This window comes from Onychostoma macrolepis, chromosome 03 (genome assembly GCF_012432095.1).
Source record: "Onychostoma macrolepis isolate SWU-2019 chromosome 03, ASM1243209v1, whole genome shotgun sequence".
Lineage (NCBI taxonomy): Eukaryota > Metazoa > Chordata > Actinopteri > Cypriniformes > Cyprinidae > Onychostoma > Onychostoma macrolepis.
In genome coordinates this window covers 28,036,261-28,050,809 of record NC_081157.1, presented here as the reverse complement: position 1 = coordinate 28,050,809, position 14,549 = coordinate 28,036,261, and the positions used below count along the sequence as shown (strand labels likewise).

Sequence of the window (14,549 nt, the reverse complement as noted above, 5' to 3'; positions counted from 1 at the left end):
AATTATCAAGGCCTTAGGGGGGGAACAGTCATGTCAAATTTATTTAGAAGTAAATTAATGACAAATATCTTTGAAAGCATCCTGAAATTCCAGAAAGAAAGAAAAAAAATGTTGTGCAATGTTGATTTTTTTTTTTTAAATTAATATTTTGGAAATATTTAATATCAGTTTTATATTATATTTATATTCAGTCATTTAGCAGACGCTTTTATCCAAAGCGACTTACAAATGAGGACAACAGAAGCAATCAATTGTAGTATTAAAACAGATCCAAAACTAAAAGCTAAAACTTTATAAATATTATATATGCACATTTAAAAAATAAAGAAATGAAATAAAAATGACAAATGCATACAACAAAATTTCAAAACTTAACATTTAAATGAAAACAAAAAATAAAGCTAAAACAATTCAAAATATTAAAGAACAAAAGGTATAAGAGTATAATAATGATTCTAACATAACACTAAGCCAAACACCACAAAAAAAAAACAACTACATATATGTACAACCACACACACATACATACATATAAATACATATATATATATATATATATATACACACACATTTAAAAATTCTAAATTCTTTCATTTCCATAGTTGTTTTAAGTACTAAAATAACTCCAATTAAATAAAAACTAAAACTTAATAAATAAAAAAAACTATACAGACATAATAAAACAACTAATAAAATGACAAATATTACTCCAACTTTAATTAAAATTAAAATAGATAACAAATAAAAATCAAAACACCATTAGTTTATCAGTAATCCTAAAAAAATAACACTGAGCCAAACACAAATGCTAAAAAAACAACAACTTACTTACACATAGTAAGAAATGGTTATAAAAACTGAAACAGAAGTGAAACAAGTAGTAGGAAAGAGGAGAAATAAAAAGCGATACTTATATCCTTTGTCGGTGTCCTTGCCCGGTGGAGTCGCACGGTAGAGTCAAGAGAATTTTAACAATGAAATTGTGTGAAATATTAATTGAATATGTGCTAAAATATATTAAATGTACATCAAATGTACATGCTTAAATAAACAACCATGTTGAATTTCAACTCCTAAAAAAACAAAACAATGAAAGCCATAATGAATGCTTTTTTTTTTTTTTTTAATTATATTCTTAAAAAGAAAGGTTCTTTATTAGCATTGATGCTTCCATGAAGATCCTTTAACATTCATGGAATCTTTCCATTGTACAAAAGGTTTTTATAGTAAAAAAAAAAAATGTTCTTCAGATTATTAAAATGTCCCTCACACTGTTAAAAAGTGGTTACTTTAAGAACTGAAGTGTGAAAGAAAAAGATTTTGTTGGAATGGTTGTTGGAAATTTTAACTTAGAAATTACTAGCAAATTTTACGCATAATTACAAAGAAAATGCAAATATTTGTTTAATGTAGTGCATTTCAACGTATTTGTTTCAAACACATTTGTCATTAACATACTTCCATATTCTTATTATAACAAACTAGAACCAACTCAAATTACAGAATTACGAAGGTTTTTTTTTTTTTTCTTCAAGACATAAAAGTGGACATCAGAGGACAGAAAATGGTGCAATAGTGTCCTCATATGCCCCTATCCTGTCTCCTCCTTTCAAAAACTGGTTTTAGCTATACAGTCCCTTGGTTAAAATCTATAAATGAGAAAATGCAGTGGGTTTACTCACCTAATGATCATTTATCTTTCATCTTTTATGTGCAGTGATGTCCTTTATTATGAATGCAGTATTTGCAGCATTTTGATTGAAGCAGAGCTTCAGTCCATCTGTCAGAGCTATGAATCAAGCATTAGTCCTTTAAAACACATCAGTGTGCTCTGAAAAGGTCTACCATTGATTTGCTATGATCATGAGGGAGGAAACAGCACAATTACTGGTAGAGGCCAGTTTAACCTTCAAAGTAAATACCGAGAAATAAACAGACAGTGCTGAAAATGTCATGAACTTTGAGCTTTTCAGAAGCATCTTGTACCTCGGCCTTAATAAGTAATGTCAACAAAGTCAGGTATGCCTCGTCTGCCTGTCAGAGATGGTTGGAGAGTGTGATGGTGCATTAGGATGTTATTCTTGAGCTGTTAAATGACCTATGAAAGCATCCCACATAATGGTCGACCAATATGAAGTATTCAATGACTGATGCAGAAGGTAATAACTAGAGATGCAGTGGATGATGCTTCTCACACTACTCAAGAATCCATATTTTGCCAATAACAAGGATAGTTAAGAAGGATTTTAATGAGATTTCAACTCTTTCACTGCCAGCAATTTCATGACCCCCAAGAATAGTTTGTTGTATGAATGTGTAAACATTGAATATATCAAAGGGAAACAAACAAACAATATACCTATGCTTAAGTTCCATCAAAAAGTTCCATTTTTTATTATGCTGCTGAATGTTTGGTGATCATGTTAGAACAACTATCCTGGTATATGCAGATGTTCTTTGCATGTTTTAACCCTTAAATGCAGTAATGTTTCGCCAATATTTGGATCTTCAGAGACCCGGACCTATATACACGGACAGATCTCTAACTGCGGCAATAGCATAAAACTTTCCTGATACTTTAATAACAATTACAAAAGCATAAATAAAGTATGCTTTGTTACCTTTTGAAACTTGGAAGGGTTCAGTTTGAACAGATGATTATACAATTACTATCACTGTCAGAGCACACTTCCACAATACATTCAACATCTAGCTCATATTCGCGATTTCAACCAAACTCTCAAAAATATTGTTTTCAATTACTTCATAATTTATATTTTGATCACTGGCAGCTTATTCACCACATCCACAATCAAATGAAAGTGACACTTGTATTTAATTGCGTACAGTAATTACTCTACAGTACAGCCATTCAATCCAGTTAAATTTTTGCTGATTATATTCTTTTGCCTGAGGTAATTATGAGTGAAACACCATGCCATTATTGTGTATAAAACGGTGCCACCTTGAGGAATAAAGATGAATTGCACTTACAATTACATCAGCCAATGAGCTTACTGCCTTGCATTTATACGGCTGGCTAGCATTCACTTGAGATTCTTGCAGTTTCTCTGAAACCCTCCACCTTCCCCAGCTTCACCTGTGTAGATCTGCTACGGCTTATTTTATATGCTATTTGTGCAGCAGCAGTATGTCTTAAATACTCACGGCACCGTATCACCATATGCATTGGCAGTAGCAAGTTCCTGTACTTGCTTGCAGCAGCAATAATCTACAACTACAGCAATAACCAACAGCAGCAGCAGCGTAGCAGATCTATTCCGCCAAAACCAAATACATTAACATTGTCATATCCATCACGATGCTAAAATCTTCCGAGAGTTGTCATTATTGAAATATACTTACATTATTACATACCTGGGGTCGCTAGCAAAAACAGATTTTTTATATAATTGTATTTTTTTTTTCTTGTTATATTGTTTACAATAAATAGATTGAGGAATACTAAAAAGGTTGATGTCTAACTTTGAATGACATCACGGGTCGCTAGACCCGAGGTATGCGTTTAAGGGTTAATAGTCAAAAACTATTACAGAAGGTCCGCAATAGTGCCCCCTATCATATAAAAAAGAACTTTCCGGAATAACTTGTCAATGGTGGAGAAGCATTGTGTAATAAATGATGGAAAATGTCATCAATTGTGGGGAAAGGGTTAACTGAGATATGTTACCATCTTTCTAACCCAGCCCTATAAAAACACTACAAACAATGTCAGCAGAGAGCATTTCCAATTGGATAGTTTTCTAACAGCTATAAACTTGTTTAAAGAAAACACCTGTCAGGTAGTGGGACATTGTGTGCTAAAATAAATAAATAAATACATTCACTTTTAAACAACTTGCCAATGTAATAAGCATTTATAATCTAAGATTTGTAAGCATAACTGGTCAAAAACATCAGAATGTGTTGGAAAACGTGTGGGCAAATAAAAACAGCTAGCGCAGCTGTTATTGTCATCATTTTCACACCTGCAACACAATGTAAGATGCTGTGCTTTAATGCAAACCAGTTTATTTAAAGCTTCAAGATACCAGACTTTAAACATCAAGTAGTTGTAATAGATCAATTTAACCTCTGAAGAACTTTGATAACACAGCAGATGTTAAAGATCTTTTGCTGATATGGATTAGCATACTCATAAGGGTAAAAAGGTGGACTGCAACAGTATGTTGCACCATTACAAACATCAAAAATAGATGTGCTAATGAGCAAAAAAAGCATATTGCTCCACACTTCAAATCATTTGAGGTGCTGAAGAGTCATCATCCAACTGCTGAAATTCATTACAATTCAGCAAAGCATTCCACGTGAAAAACAAAAAAAGATCTGCCCCATATGCTCACACAACGAACATGCATCAATATTAAAATACATCTTGCCAGTGTTGGCCATACAATTTAAAATGGAAAAAGCATTTTGTCTTGCTATGAGGGGGAAAAAGTCTGAAGTATACCCAAAATCCCACAGATGTCAATGGACGGAAATACCTGCTGAGAACTGTTCAAAAGTGGGAGTATCGAGGGGAAGCGAGGTTTGCTGTAGCTGATTTTGTGCATGACACACAAAAGATGTGATCTCCTCTAAAGCAAAGTAGTTTGTTACAAATGCCTGCACAACAGCACCACAAGTTTTCTGCAAAAAGCCTCTCAATTAGCATTCTATCTTGATTTGATAAGGCCAACCCCTTGTCACGGCTGTCAAGTCAGAGACAGTTTTGTGTCCTGCAGCGGTTTGAGCATTTAGAGCTCAGACTGGCATGTAGAACGAGCGAGGCCATCAGAGGGCTATGAGTGTCACAACACTGTCTCACCTAATGAACAGCATGCCAGAAACGTCTGTCTTCATGCAGTATTAGTCCATCCTTGTTAAAGGGGAAAAAAGGAAAAAAAAGCTGCTTTTGCACTGAACATGGTCACATTTATTTAGGCCAGAAGACTGTGGATTTCTGCCACACGATTCAAATCAAGCACTTTATTTGGTCCTTTAATAAGCCATGTAAATGGCACTTTTCATGAATAAAATATGAATGAATAAATGGAGATTTTTATATTTCTTCTTCAATAATGGCCAGTGAAAACAGGTGCATAACAACTTCAAGAGGCCAAACTAAAAATACACTAACATTCAAAAGATGGAGGTCAGTGAGATTTTTTTAAAGACAATTATACTTCTATTCAGCAAAGACACATTCAATTGATCAAAAAAAAAAAAAAAAACGGTGAAGACGTTTATAATGTTCTATTTCAAATAAATGATGTGATTTTCTAGTCATCAAAGAATGCTGACAAAAATGAGAAATATTTCTTAAGCAGTAAATCAGCATATTAGAATGATTTCTGAAAGATCATGTGACACTGAAGACTGGAGTAATGATGCTGAAAATTCAGCTTTACCGTCACAGGAATAAATAATAAAAATAAAGAAAAATAAAAAGTATATATATATATATATATATATATGTGTGTGTGTGTGTGTGTGTGTGTGTGTGTGTGTGTGTGTGTGTATATATATATATATATATATATATATATATATATATATATTTAGAGAGAAAACTCACTGAGTTATTATGTTTTATGTTGTTGTTGTTATTATTTATTTTGTTATTTTTTCCAAGTAAGTGCAGCCTTGGTGAGGAAAAGGGACTTTTCTACAACCTTAAACTTTTGAAGGGAAAGGTTTTATTTATTTTGTATTATTTATTTTTTTTTAGTTTCAACTCTTGAGTTTGGCAGTAAACATTTTATGAAGGTTATGCACCTCTTTTCACTTTTCAGCATTATTGGAAAAGAAAAACAAAACATCTCTTTTTATTCATTATTTTATTCATGGCAAAGTGCCATTTAGACAGCTTATTAAGGACCAAAATAAAGTGTTTAATTTTGCCATGTGAATCTTGTTAATTTCACGTTTTTAATACATGCGATTTTGTTTTGATTTAGTAACACACATACTAAATAAATGTGAAAACTAAATAGACTAATTAAATAGTTTGAACAATTGGCAGGAAATTAAATATATTGGCAACTGTGTGTTTTTTTTCTTTTTTTATTTAGTGTTTTTGACTGATTTGGTCAAAACTATGACATTTGTATATGATTTTTATTTTTGGATACAGAGGAAAAAAGTCAAATCATCTAAGGAGTGGAGGCTAAAACCACAATTTTAAGGGCAGGGAGTGATTTGATGAGTTTAAAACTAGCTAATTTCTAGGTTAACTGCGTGTTAGATAGCCTATTAGTTCGTTTAACAGATCTAATAGCTCACAATACATAAGAAACATGGGATTTGTTTATCAAAAAAAAACAGTCACTGCACACCAAAATATACTGCATTCATGGAAAGTGCCATAGCATGCCTCTCAGAATATTTAGCCTATGTTATTAAGTGCAGAGCTGAATGAATAAAAAATAAAAAATAAAACACTTTTTCCTCCATTTTCTTGGAATCACATTTAAATAAAAAAGCAGCTTTTTATTTACAAGTAAAAATTAATATTTAATACTGCTTTTCTAATATATAGTTGGAATTTAAAAAAAAAAAAAGTCTTCCATAATATTAAAACTCATTAAATAAAATCCAATGGGGAATAAACAAACCAAACTTTCAGAGCAGTATAATGGCCCAAGAATGGTTCCCTCAGCATTTTAAGTGATTAATTCTAATTCTCTAAAGTAATCACCTCTGCTCTGCTGCATGCACTGCCAAACTGATGAGCAAAGCACAGAGCTGGAAAATGGGTCCCTCTCCGTAAAAGTACATGACACTTGTAAAAAGCTCGTCATGTTTTGATACGGCTTTAAATCAATTTTATCGGTGCTAAAATCACAGTGTGTTTTTCTCATCCCTCTCCTCATCGCATTCACACGAGAACGAGAGCCATTAATGGTGACGGCGACTTTGTGAAGTATTTTTATCAAAGCGCCTCACCTCACCGCTCTTCACTGACAGGAAAGCCCACACCGGATAATGAGAACGGCGCCTGGCCGCACTGCCAGAGAGGAATACTCGCCTATGGATGATTTATAGGATGACAGGCATGTCCCACCTTCAAAGGATTTCTTATTATGTACAGGACGATCACGTGAGCAAACCTCTTCTTGCACCAGAACACAGTGGCTCACAACAGTCATCAGCGCCACTGCACCTTTTTCCCAAAATAGGGATTTTATGACATAGAGAAAGATAAAAAGGAGTGGCTTGGTTTAAAAAGCAGCAGTAATGGTGGCTGATGAGGGTGTGTATCTCAGAGACCTGGAAGCAGCTTCTCTGATTCTTCATGCTTTATGCTATATAAATGCTTCATTCATTTATGCTTGACATACTCAACCTGACAGCTCCTGTGCCACACTAATGAAGAGCGAGCTATTAGAGCTGCAGCGCACACAGTTAGTAACTTTGATGAAGTCAAGGTCTCGACATATCCATGCAGGGGAAAGGCAATGAAAACCATACGCACGAGCCCAAGTACACAACGGGTTTTTTTCTATATAAAATACAACTCGGTTCTATTGACGTGAACATCTGGCTTCTTTCAAGAAACGTGAGTAGAACAAATTTCAATAGAAACTGTACTTAAAGCCGTTTGTATGTAAAATGTTACAGACTATTCAATGTCCAATTTACAACAACAACAAATGTTTTGCTTATTAATGAAGCCGATGGTTAGCTATCCAACATGAAAAGTGAGTACAGAGTTCATACAACATTCTTAAAATATTCTGTGTTCCACGTTTAAATAAATAACATAAGCACCAAAAATAAACAAAAATAAGCAGGTTTGCAAGGGGAGTACATAAAGTTAAATAAAATATTAATTATAAAATAATATTAATATATACACTGCAGATATAAGGTGTTTCCTGATATTTCCTATATCTTGAGTTGTGCTGTTTAATATTTTTGTGGAGAGGAGACTGGGAAACTTTTGTTGTTTCTTTAAATATACGTTTAAAATAATTACATTTATTTTAACATTTTTGTGGAGACCATGAATCTTTTTTTTTTCTTTTTAAATGTTTATATTTCTTTCTTTTTATTTTATTCTAAAATAAAATTCATTTTCTTCTTAAAATATCTTAAACCACTGAGCTAGATTTATATTTTATTATTATTATTTATTATTATTATTATTAGACTTTTTTATTCATATTTTACTGATTAAACTTCTATTTAACTAGTATCTTGAAGGAAATTTTTCTTTCAAAATTGTGGAAGTCATTGTCATTTTGGATCCCTTTTTTGTCCGATTGAGGTCCTTACACAAAGGATTTGCATTTAGTCATTAATGAATTATTAGGCTTTATTTAAACGTAGCTATCTTCTACTATCTGCTAATACTTGACTGTTTTCATTTTGCTTGTTTTTAAACCCACTTCAGACGAACACAAAACCTGCTGTGCATTGGCTCAGTCTCTTTTTAATGATCAGCAGCAGGAATACTGATAAATTTCCCTTTGGCAACGTATGCTTCTCAGGGTATCTTTAGACGAGACGATGTCTGGGCGCCAGCTCCAATGCCTTCACCATCTCCACCTCCCCTCCTAGTTGGGCTTGTCAGAAACCTCCTTGGTGCTGCTCATTTTCCTGTGGCCTGTTGAACACGCACCGGTCGCTTACCTTTAGGAAAGGTCAAGCGCTGAACACTTCTCCAGGCAACAGAGCTGGGCTAATTAAGCTTCAGCAGTGGAGAATTCTGAATCCCCAGACGCCCGGCTCAGAGAGGAGACCTCTGCAGGTCATGGCCATCTTGTCCCAGATTCATGCCTGTGTATGCCATTTGCATTCTCTTGTAGTCAATGCGTGATAAAATCCCTCAGGAACATCCGTGGTAAGTTAGAAAATTTCTATGACAGGAAAGGAGAGAGGAATTTGAGATGCTCTGAGCGAAAAAAAAACTGCTTGATGAATGAGGTTGGGAATGTTTTCTGTCACTGGCTCTGCCTTGACGACACTCACTAAACTAGACACTCAAGTGAAGGTCTGGCCGTATTCATCTCAAAGAGCAGAGTTGGGGGTGAAATGTTACAAGTAAGATGTTACTTATTACATTAACAACAATGTCCATATTGCTTTTTCAAATATGTAACATGGACTATTTTCTATTATTTAATATATTTACTAAGAAATACAACTGAAAACTCATAGAAATAGGACATATATGTAAGGTGCGCAAGCAGCGTAGATTATTTGGTTCATATACAGAGCATGACAAATTTGAATTAAATTAGCATAGAACAAAATTCCAAGGCACTGGCGTGATGAAATGTAGAAACCTTTAAAGAAATAGTTCACCCCACAATGAAAATGTACTCACCCTCAGGCCATCCAAGATTTAGAGGAGTTTGTTTCTTCATCTGAACTGATTTTGAGAAATTTAGAATTACATCACTTGCTCACCAATGGATCCTCTGCAGTAAATGGGTGCCGCCAGAATGAGAGTTTAAACACCTAATAAAAACATAACAATAATCCACATGACTCCACTCCATCAATTAACATATTGTGAAGAGAAAAGCTAAGAAACAAAGAAACAAATTCATCCTTAAGGCATTTTTAACTTTCTCAGTGAAAAAGTCGTCTGAATCATGAGAGAAATATGCCCAGATCAATCTTCGTTTATACGTTTACAAGCAAAAACAGTCCAAAACAGTTCTAAACACATAAATTGGTGTATTTTGATATGAGACTTTTTCACTAGAGGAAGTTCTATTATGGATTATGAACTCATATTGTGGACAGAAACAATGGTTAGAAACGCCTAAGTAATGAATTTGTTTCCTACAAACAAGCAGCTTTTCACTTAAGATGTTAATTGATGGACCAAAATTGCATGGATTACTTGTAGATTATTGTGATGTTTTTATGAGATATTACACTGATACAGTGCCCTCCACTAATATTGGCAGCCTTGATAAATATGAGAAAAGGCGGCTGTGAAAATAAATCTGCATTGTTTAACCTTTTCATCTTTCATTAAAAAAATTCACAAAATTGTAACCTATCATTGAAGTAAAACAATTGAAAGTGTGGGGGGGGGTCTCATTGTGAAATAAATGCTTTCTCTAGTTCATGTTGGCCACAATTATTGTCACCCAATTATTGCAACATCCTTTTCCCAAGATAACAGCTCTGAGTTTTCTCCTGTAATGCCTGAAGAGTTTGGAGAACACCTGATATGAGATCAGAGACCATTTTCTTCATACAGAATCTCTCCAGATGCTTCAGATTCACAGCTCCATGTTAGTGCTTATTCTCTTCGGTTCACCCCACTCATTTTCTAGGGTTCAGGTCAGAGGACTGGGACAGCCATGGTAAAAGATTCATTTTGTGCTCAGTGACCCATTTTTGTGTTTATTTTGATGTTTGTTTTGGATTGTTGTCCTGGGGCCTGTTTCAATAAGGAGGTTCAACCAACTTTGAGTATAAACTTGAACTCTGAGTTGACTTACCGTGAAATGGGAAACTCAAGAGTTTTCGGTTTCAGAACGGCTGAATTGAGTTTATTCAACTCTGAGTAGGTTGACTCTGAGTTAAGCGCATACACCACAACTATGAAAAGTCATGATCAGTGGAGCTCCGAAATTACGATTCACCATGGCAACTGCTCCAGCCAAAAAGACGTTCGCGTACTTCCGAGTCAAAGCATAACTTTGATTCTTAATAACTGTCAATAACTTAATAACTGTTATAATATCAGAGGTGAAAATTTTAAATTATTGAACTAATATTCATTTTAATGGTATCCCATGGCCAAAAAAAAAAAAAATATATATATATATATATATATATATATATATATACCCTATGGTGGACAATTTTACTTGTTTTACGTAAAATTCACTTAAAAGGAAAATCCCCCAGGAAACGAGACTAAATATCTTTTTTTTCATCTATAAAATGTATATTAAGAATTTTTAGATATTTGTACTTGAAATAAGACAAAAATACTCAGTAAGAAAAGCTATTTTGTAGCGTGAATGAATGAATAAGGTATTTAAACTTCGCAAACACTATAAAAAGGGGAGGGAGACCGAAAGAAACTCTGGGTTTACCGAAGAAAACCTGCTCCCAACCAGATTAGGTTCACAGAGTAAGTTACCACGGTAACTGACTCTGAGTATAAGTTACCTCTCTTTCAGAAACGGGCTTGACTTACCCTGCTTTCTCAGGTTTGACAAACCTCCCAGTTTCCTTCACTTCAGGGTTAACATACTCAGACTTTTCACTTAACCTCCTTTCTGAAACGGGCCCCTGGTGGAAGATTCAAACACAGCCCATTATAAGATTTCTAACAGAGGCAAACAGGTTTTGATTTTTTATCTGTTGGTATTTGATAGAGTTCATGATGTCCTGCATCTGAACAAGATGAGCAGGACCTCCGGCAGAAAAACAAGCCCACAATATTATAGATCCAGCAGTATATTTAACCGTGGACATGGGGTACTTTTATTCCTGTTTGTACTAAACTCATCTAGTGGGTTTGCTGCCAAAAAGCTATTTTTTTTAGTTTCATCTGACCATAGAAGCCAGTCCCATTTGAAGTTACATTCGTGTCTGATAACTGAATATGCTGGAGTTTGTTTTTGGATGAGTGAGAGAATTTTCCTTGAAACCCTCCTGAATAATATGTGGTGATGTAGGGCAGTGGTTCCCAACCTGGGGGGCGTGCCAGAGTTCAGTGGGGCGCGGAAGAAGATATACTTTGAGGTTGGGCTGGACGATAAAACGATAACTACAATTACAGTAATATAATTTTCCTAACCCTTCCTCGACAAAACAAGTTTGATAAACATTCAATGTAATACGAGAAAAGCGGAACAAAACAGCGCTACTCAAAAGCGCTCAAAAAAAAAGGTTGGGAACCACCAACATGATCTCACAGAATTCCGTGTAATGTTCTTAAGTGGACTTAATTAACCTCTGAATCTGTGGTGGCATTACGAAATCGCCGAAAATTCCGTGATGGGCTTACAGAAAAAAATCCGTGATGGGCTCACAGAAGTGATACCAATGTAAGTCGGTGACAGGTATGGCGTCAAATCTGTGCCATTAATAACCGAGCGCGCCACTTATGCTGGCGCGCGCGGTAAATCACTTCCGCGAGAGGAAAACAGATCTACACGCGAGGAAACGGGAGCCCGCGAGCTAATTTCAAACACTCGCGCGCGCGTCACTCGTCCTCTGCGCACAATACAAGCCCTCACAAACTTTTTTCAAATAAATTATGGATGGCCTTTTCACAGGCGTCCAATCACAGCTGACTTCCGGAAAAGGGGAAGTAACCAATGGCGTTAGAGATAACAATTAAAACAGCAAGCCCCGCCCCACGACTGACAAAAATAGAAGTGTTCGCGCGAGCAGGTGAGAGAAGATCGAGCGCGAGGATGTGGGGGATTTACCGCTCGGTTATTAATGGCACAGATTTGACGCCATAGTAGGGGTGGGGTCAGGTACTCCAGTGAAAGTATAACTGTATCGGAGTCACTCTTTTTACGTGGTCCGATGCAGCGCTGGTGTTGAACCAGTGAATCCGTGCATGGACCACGGCTGATGCCTTCTGTGAGCCCATTACGGAATTTTCGGCGATTCCGTGATACCACCACAGATTCAGGGTTAATTAAGTCCGTGATCATTACACAGAATTCTGTGAGATCAGGTTGGAACCACTGATGTAGGGGATGTTTGATAGATATTTTTTTTTTAGGTTTCTGACCCCAAGATTCAACTAATCTCTACAATTCTCCAGAACAATGATCCTTGGAGAGTCTTTGGTCACTCAAATTCTCCTCCTCACCGTGGATTAGGATGATAAAGACACACGTCCTCTTACAGGCAGATTTTTATCATCTTAATTATTACCCTGATGGTGGAAATGGGGATTTTCAATGCTTTAACTCTTTTCTTACAGCCACTTTCTATTTTGTTATGCTCAACAATCTTGTTCTGGGTGATTCTTAGACTATGGGCACTTTTATGTTCTTTGGTCATATTTTTAAAAATACATATAATTTTGGACAAATTCCTCTTTCTTTGTCAAACTAACATTAAAACCACCTTTAAAACTTTTTACTACCTTTCTATTATGATATTATTAAAATATTAACAATTTCTCTTGTAATCTAAGTTTGACCTCTTACAGACCTTAAAACTAGACAAATTATTTAAACTTATGAGACTGTGTTACGTGACTTTTGAACAAGTTTTTTTTATTCAACTTCACAAGGCTAAAAGTGCCCCTAGTTGAAGAAACGCCCACATGTTTTACTCCTTGTGATGGATGATTAAGGGAATTTGGCCTTTGTGTTCCTCATATTTATAATCCTGTGAAACAGGAAGTCATGGCTGGACAATTTCATGCTCCTAGTCTCCCTGGTGTGCTAAAAATGTAAATATGAATGGGAATATACTTCAGAAATATTTTACTCAATAATTGCCAATAATTGTGGCCAACATGCATTGGAGAAAAACATTTATTTCATCATGATTTTCTCCTCACTTTCAATTGTTTTACTTCAATGATAGGTTAGAATTTTGTGAAAGATCAAAAGGATAAACAATGCAGATTTATTTTCACAGCCGCCTTTGCTCATATTTATCAAGGGTGCCAATATAAGTGGAGGGCACTGTATATGTAATACTAAATTTCTCCAAATCTATTCCAATGAAGAAAAAACTCTTAATAGCCTGAGGGTGAGTACATTTTCAGCAAATTTAAATTTTTAGATGAACTATTCCTTTAAACTAGATTAATAAATGCTGCAAAAGTATTGCATTATTTTTTTATTTATGATGCCTAATGAATTAACTAATGTTAACAAATCAAACCTCGCTTTAAACAGTCTAAAGAGTGACCCGAAAGCCAAGCAAAGCACTTCCACTTTGGAGAAAGCTAGTCAGCTACTGAAAGTAAAGGAAAAGGAAAACTTGTTTCCTTAACTTTGCATAAAATTTAGCAATCAAGCATAATTAGTTAATTTTATGAATTTATCACATAATTTTAAAAGTCATATCACCCACACTGTCAAAGAGTGCTCAACACTGCCTGATTTGATTTCTTCTCGTGTTTACTTCACAGGTACTTGACAAGGATGCACATACTTTGTGTCACTTTCATAAGCCATTGCGCTTTACAGAATTGGAACAATTCCACACCATTTACCGGAGCGCACGGTTCAGCGTTAAATACATTCTCACAGCTATTACTGTGGGTGAAATCACAGACAGCTCTGCCTGGAATGATGCATCAACCCATTACACAACAATGGTCATAATGCCAGCACATTAGCTAAATCCTGCGTCCACTACTCTGGCGAGAGGCCGTGCAGATGATATTCTCAGATGTAAATGAGCACCAGAGACTGGGCCTGCATTATAAACATTCCTGCAGTGAGAGAGATTAATTTTCTCCCATTCACACCCCCAAAATGCCTTGTACATTTCCTGTCCACCTCCACACTCCCAATGAGCGAAATGCTAAAGATGCACCAAATAAGCTAACTACTGAAATTACCAAACCCTCATATTTA

At 35.2% G+C, this 14,549-nt stretch overlaps 1 long non-coding RNA gene across 1 annotated transcript; it reads right to left on the bottom strand.

Moving 5' to 3' along the window:
• Positions 1-7,961: 7,961 nt before the first annotated feature.
• On the bottom strand, positions 7,962-11,277 carry LOC131537790 (uncharacterized). The gene is made up of 3 exons (XR_009270387.1): positions 11,180-11,277; positions 9,338-9,471; positions 7,962-8,867 (listed from the first exon to the last, which is right to left on the bottom strand). It is a non-coding gene; the product is annotated as an uncharacterized LOC131537790 (long non-coding RNA).
• Positions 11,278-14,549: the final 3,272 nt, after the last annotated feature.